Here is a 6,504-nt window from a genome sequence, read left to right as displayed (position 1 = left end):
TTCTATAATATATTTACCCCTATAATAGATTTAGCTCTATAATAGATTTATTTAGTTCTATAATAGATTTAGTTCTATAATATATTTACCTCTATAATAGATTTACTTCTATAATATATTTACCTCTATAATAGATTTAGTTCTATAATATATTTACCTCTATAATAGATTTAGCTCTATAATATATTTAGTTCTATAATATATTTACCTCTATAATAGATTTAGCTCTATAATATATTTACCTCTATAATAGATTTAGTACTATAATATATTTACCCCTATGATAGATTTAGCTCTATAATATATTTACCCCTATAATAGATTTAGCTCTATAATATATTTACCTCTATAATAGATTTCGTTCTATAATATATTTACCTCTATAATAGATTTAGCTCTATAATAGATTTACCCCTATAATAGATTTAGTTCTATAATATATTTACCTCTATAATAGATTTAGCTCTATAATATATTTACCTCTATAATAGATTTATTTACTTCTATAATATATTTACCTCTATAATAGATTTCCTTCTATAATATATTTACCTCTATAATAGATTATTAGTATAATATATAATAGATAATAGTACAGAGCCGCCACATCTCCCATAGACTTGATTGGAGGGCGGTCTGCATTGCCAGTCATTGGGCACGGAGCGGAGTTCACTCCGTGACTCGAATGACGGGTCCCAGCGTGGAGATCGTGAGAGTCCCCAGCGTTGGGACCCCCGCGATCTAACATCTTAGGGGATAAGATATGTGCAGCAGAGTACCCCTTTAACCCTCACATGACGAGATTCTGAAGAGTCACCTACATTGTCTTACGTGGATTTTGGATGCAGCGGGAAGAATTCTATTAATCGATATTCCGAATGAATTGTCCTAATATATGAGGTTTGTGGGGCGCTGGGCCCCCTGCGGTAAGAATGATCGGATACGGCTCTAGGGGTCATGAACACTGGCACAGGAAATAGTGACAATGTCTACTGGGTGCAGCACCCGTAACAGGCATTGGGCCTTCTAGGTGGCAAACTACATGACCTCTATACTATCACTGCCACGACGTGTGTTAAATGTAACATTAATATATAATGATAGAAAATGTTGGATCCCTGCTCGGTATAAATTATATTATGTAATAATCTCAAAACTATAAGGCAAGTAGGTACGTGATCATTGTTTTTGGTGGGATTCTTTGGTACTGTGCACACAGCAGAATTGCTGCCGATATTAAAATTCTGTACTCCACAGAAAATATTAATTTGCTCATTCTTGCAGCTTAATTTGCTGGAAAATGTATTGCCCTCTATGGAGATGGCATGTTTCTGGGCAGTCCTTGGGCTGGCTTGCTCTGCCAGCACCTGCTGCCCACAAAATTCCCATGTGGAATTTTTCCGTGCTGATATTTCGCCTTGTGAATGGACTCCTACTCTTGGTATTATGCTTAAAGGGCACCTCTCATCAAATAAACTTTTGATATATTTTAGATTAATGAATGTTGAATAACTTTCCAATAGCATGTTAATGAAAAATCTGCTTCTTTCTATTGTATTTTTCCCGATCAGTCCTGTCAGCAAGCATTTCTTACTCATGCTGGAGTCCTAAACACTCAGAGCTGCCAGCCTGCTTTGTTCACAGCCAAACAGGCTGTGAACAAAGCAGGCTGGCAGCTCTGAGTGTTCTCCTTTGTGAACAAAGCAGACTGGCAGCTCGTAGTGTTTAGGACTCCAGCATGAGTCTGAAATGCTTGCTGCCAGGACTGGTAGGGAGACCCCTAGTGGTCATTTCTTCAAAGTGGAAAATTAAATAGAAAGAAGCATATTTTTTAATAACATGCAATTGTGAAGTTATTCTGCATACATTAATCTATAATATGTCAAAAGTTTTTTTGATGAGAGGTACCCTTTAAGCCTGAAGGTGTGGCATAAAAAATTAGATGTGACTGAGCCTGAAGATATGAGAAGCCTGGTTATGGGACTGAGCCTGAAGACGGGAGAAGCCTGGTTATGGGACTGAGCCTGAAAAAATGACTGGCTCAGTGAAGCAACTACATTAGACAGGTATATTAGTAATGCAACTAAGAATGACAGGTATGGGATGCCACTGAGCCTGTAGACATGGCAGGATTTGTTAAAAACAATGTCAGAGCCTGTAGACGTGACAGATCTTAGAACAGCGACTGAGCCTGAAGATGTGACAGGTCTTATAACAGGGACTGAGTCTGTAGATGTGACAGGTCTTAGAACAGTGACAGCCTGTAGATGTGACAGGTCTTAGAACAGAAACTGAGCCGCAAGATGTGGCAGGTCTTAGAACAGGGACTGAGCCTGTAGATGTGACAGGTCTTAGAACAGTGACTGAGCCTGTAGATGTGACAGGTCTTAGAACAGCAACTGAGCCGCAAAACATGGCAGGTCTTAGAACAGTGACCAAACCTGTAGACACGATAGGTTTTAAATAGCGACTGAGCCTGTAGACGTGACAGGTCTTAGAACAGTGACTGAGTCTGTAGACGTGATAGGTCTTAGAACAGGGAATGAGCCTGCAGACATGACAGGTATTAGAACAGTGACTAAGCTTGTAGATTTGACAGGTCTTAGAAAAACGACAGAGCCTGTAAATGTGACAGGTCTTAGAACAGTGACTGAGCCTGTAGATGTGACAGGTCTTAGAACAGCAACTGAGCCGCAAGACGTGGCGGGTCTTAGAACAGTGACCAAACCTGAAGACACGATAGGTTTTAAATAGCGACTGAGCCTGTATACGTGACAGGTCTTAGAACAGCGACTGAGCCTGAAGACGTGACAGCTCTTAGAACAGCGACTGAGTCTGTAGACGTGACAGGTCTTAGAACAGTGACTGAGCCTGTAGACATGACAGGTCTTATAACAGTGACTGAGCCTGTAGACATGATAAGTTTGAAATAGCGACTGATCCTGTAGACATGACAGGTCTTATAACAGTGACTGAGCCTTTAGACATGATAGGTTTGAAATAGCGACTGAGCCTGTAGACGTGACAGGTCTTACAACAGTGACTGAGTCTGTAGAACTGCATGCTTGTTATATGTTCAGGGTTGTTAAGTTGCCAGCTGACTACGATATCATTCTAGTTTCCCACAAAATTATGTTGTCATTAGTGATGAGCGGCATAGGCCATATTCGAATTCGCGATATTCGTCATATATTCGCATATTCGTTATATTCACTTTTTTTATGCGCATATGCGAAAATTGAGCCCTCCCTTCTTTAATGGTATAGTGCACTATGACTAGTGCATTTTTTTGCCCAATGAAACCAATAGGCCCATTGTGGTCTATGGGGATCTTACAGCATGTAAAACAGTAAGATAAGCAGGACCGTCTCGGCAGCACAGTGGATGGGAGACCACCACTGGTTCAAGTCCCAGGGTGGGACAGAATTTTACAGTGTTGTGGTTAAACTTTACTTTCCTGGAAAAGCTGCTGAGTTGCCCATAGCAACCAATCAAATTGCTTCCTTCATTTTTCAGAGGCCTTTTAAAAAATGAAGAAATCTGATTGGTTGCTATGGGCAACTCAGAAACTTTTCCTCTGGACAGGATTGGATAAATCTTCCTCTATGGGGGAGATTCATCAAAACCAGTGTGGGCCTATTAGTGTTAGCAGGCAAAAAATCACAGAGTTAATGCACCAGTCATAGTTCCCTATACCATTAAAGAACGGAGGGCTCAATATTCACAAATATGCGCATATGCGAAAAAACAAAACGAATATTCGTAATTACGAATATATAGTGCAATATTCGCGAATATGCGGTATTCGCGATTAAAATTCGAATTGCGAATATTCGCGAGCAACACTAATTGTCATGTATTTAGGTAGCTACTATTTTTTGTTAATGTTAAGCGTCTATTGTAGTCAAGCTTGGTTGCCTTTCAGACAGTTATATTTGTGTGGTTGTTTTTCAGTGCTGAAGGTTGTCACGTTTCAGGTAAGTCACAAAGTAATCACTCTTATTTTCTCTTGTAATTAGGCCTGTCATGTTTTAGGATGTTATGATAATATTGTTTTCTCATGGTCTCGGTCCAGCAAGTTAGGGGTCTCAACATCAATAAGTTTCTCTGTATTCAAAACGTCAAATCCTCAGGTAGCCATGACACTATTACTATGTCAGTTATCACACAGAAGTTTGTGGTGTAGTCAGGTGCTGACAACATTATTGTTACGTTCTTTGTATTTAGGTCAGCACTTTCCAGGTAGTCACAGTATTGTAGTGTTCCATTTCACTCAGGCCATCATCCTTTGCATGGTGTTAAGCTTATTATGTCTCAGGCTGTCACAATGTCAATAGTTACGTTTCTCATGTATAGGCATTTTGTTCCCATGCGCTTTTTAGTCAGTCAGGTTTCAGGCGGTCAGGATACTTCTGTTTTTTATTTCTGTATTGTTTTCAGGTAAGTACTTTATTGCCTCGGTCACCTTTATTCAGCATTTGGCACAGCTTTCAATGATTCCACGGCTAGTGATGATGATCAAGTCATCATAATGTTACACAATGATATTGAACATGGACATCATTCATGACCACCTGACATGGCATAGCAAATAGTATTTGTTAGTTCATAGGTCATTGTTTTAACTAGGTAGACTTACTGTGCTTGGAATTGCAGCAATTGCTCATGTTTCTGACACGATCCCTCATGACCTGTCACGTCTTCAGTTGGGATGCACTGCTGTAACACGTCTTCAAAGAAACTATCAGATGGTAAGCATGATGTCATGATATTTTTTTCATATACTCAGGTCTGTCACGTCCAAGTCATCATATCGTTACTGTTATGTTCCTTATCTCTGTTTTCAGGTTGCTCATGACTATATGCTCCCTGTTACATTTAGAGCGGAGTCTGCTAATATCTTCAGTGTCATGTTCTCATATGTTAAGGTCTGCTGGGTTTTCGAGCACACTTACCATTGCTGGTCGGATGTCAGGTAGTTGTTCAGCCTGTCACGTCAGGCAGTTACATTTTACTACTGTCTCGTTTATTTCTGTCACAGGTTCTCGCATATTATTTCCTACTTATTAATTGTTTTTGTCATTTAAATATGAGTTTATCTTGCTATGCCTTCAATTACACCAGGATGTCCAGCATTTTACTATTGTTAACGATAAGCATTATGTGCGCTCCACAGGCGTCATCAGTCGGTGTCAGGGTGGAGAGTGTAACGTCACCCGGAATATCAGGTACCGATAGGGGTCACCTGTTAGGCTGCTGCCATCTTTCCTGGATCAGTATACAGCGTTGCAGTCAGGGTACATACTTTCACTCTGTAGCCTTAATGGGTCATGCTTCCTAATAGGGACAGGTTATCGCCCTCCAAACTTCAATATTCTGGTTTGTTACGTAGTCGGTTCGGTTATTTGGATTCTGCGGTCGCTCCTGTGGGATCCCGGTATCATGGGGAATCGTTCGCCGTGTCAGAGTTGGTCATGTGATCATAGGAGGTTTCAGGTTGGGAGGTAAATGATGTGTCTATTTGTCCTATCTGTACATTTCTGCCCACTTAAGACCTAAGACCAGAATAGCGCAGGATTGGCATAATAATTCGGTTCAGGGCACAGTGTGTGACTGTATGATATTCAGAGCGTACAGTATTATATTCAGAGGGTACAGTGGGACAGTATTATATTCAGAGGGTGCAGTATTATATTCAGAGGGTACAGTGTGACAGTATTATATTCAGAGGGTGCAGTATTATATTCAGAGGGTGCAGTATTATATTCAGAAGGTACAGTGTGACAGTATTATATTCAGAGGGTACAGTGTGTGACAGTATTATACTCAGGGTACAGTATTATATTCAGAGGGTACAGTGTGTAGGTAGCAGTATTATATTCAGGGGCACAATATGGGGAAGTATTATATTCGGGGCACAGTATGTGGCAGAGTTATATTCAGGGGGCACAGTGTGTGGCAGTATTCTCTTCAGTGGGCACAGTATGTGGCAGTATTCTCTTCAGGCGGTACAGTGTGTGGCAGTATTCTCTTCAGGTGGAACAGTGTGGGGCAGTATTATATTCAGGGGGCACAGTGTGTGGCAGTATTATATTCAGAGGGTACAGTGTGTGGCAGTATTCTCTTCAGGAGGCACAGTCTGTGGCAGTTTTCTTTTCAGGGGGCACAGTCTGCGGCAGTATTCTCTTTAGGGGGCACAGTGTGTGGCAGTATTATATTCAGAGGGTACAGTGTGTGGCAGTATTCTCTTCAGGAGGCACAGTCTGTGGCAGTAATCTTTTCAGGGGTGCACAGTCTGCGGCAGTATTCTCTTTAGGGGGCACAGTGTGTGGCAGTATTCTCTCCAGGAGGCACAGTGTGTGGTAGTATTATATTTAGAGGGTACAGTGTGTGGCAGTATTCTTTTCAGGGGGCACAGTCTGCGGCAGTATTCTCTTTAGGGGGCACAGTGTGTGGCAGTATTATATTCAGAGGGTACAGTGTGTGGCAGTATTCTCTTCAGGA

This window comes from Hyla sarda, unplaced genomic scaffold (genome assembly GCF_029499605.1).
Source record: "Hyla sarda isolate aHylSar1 unplaced genomic scaffold, aHylSar1.hap1 scaffold_961, whole genome shotgun sequence".
In the NCBI taxonomy this organism is placed as follows: Eukaryota; Metazoa; Chordata; class Amphibia; order Anura; family Hylidae; genus Hyla; species Hyla sarda.
The sequence above is the reverse complement of the archived record's forward strand: the minus strand, read 5'-3'. Positions refer to the sequence as shown.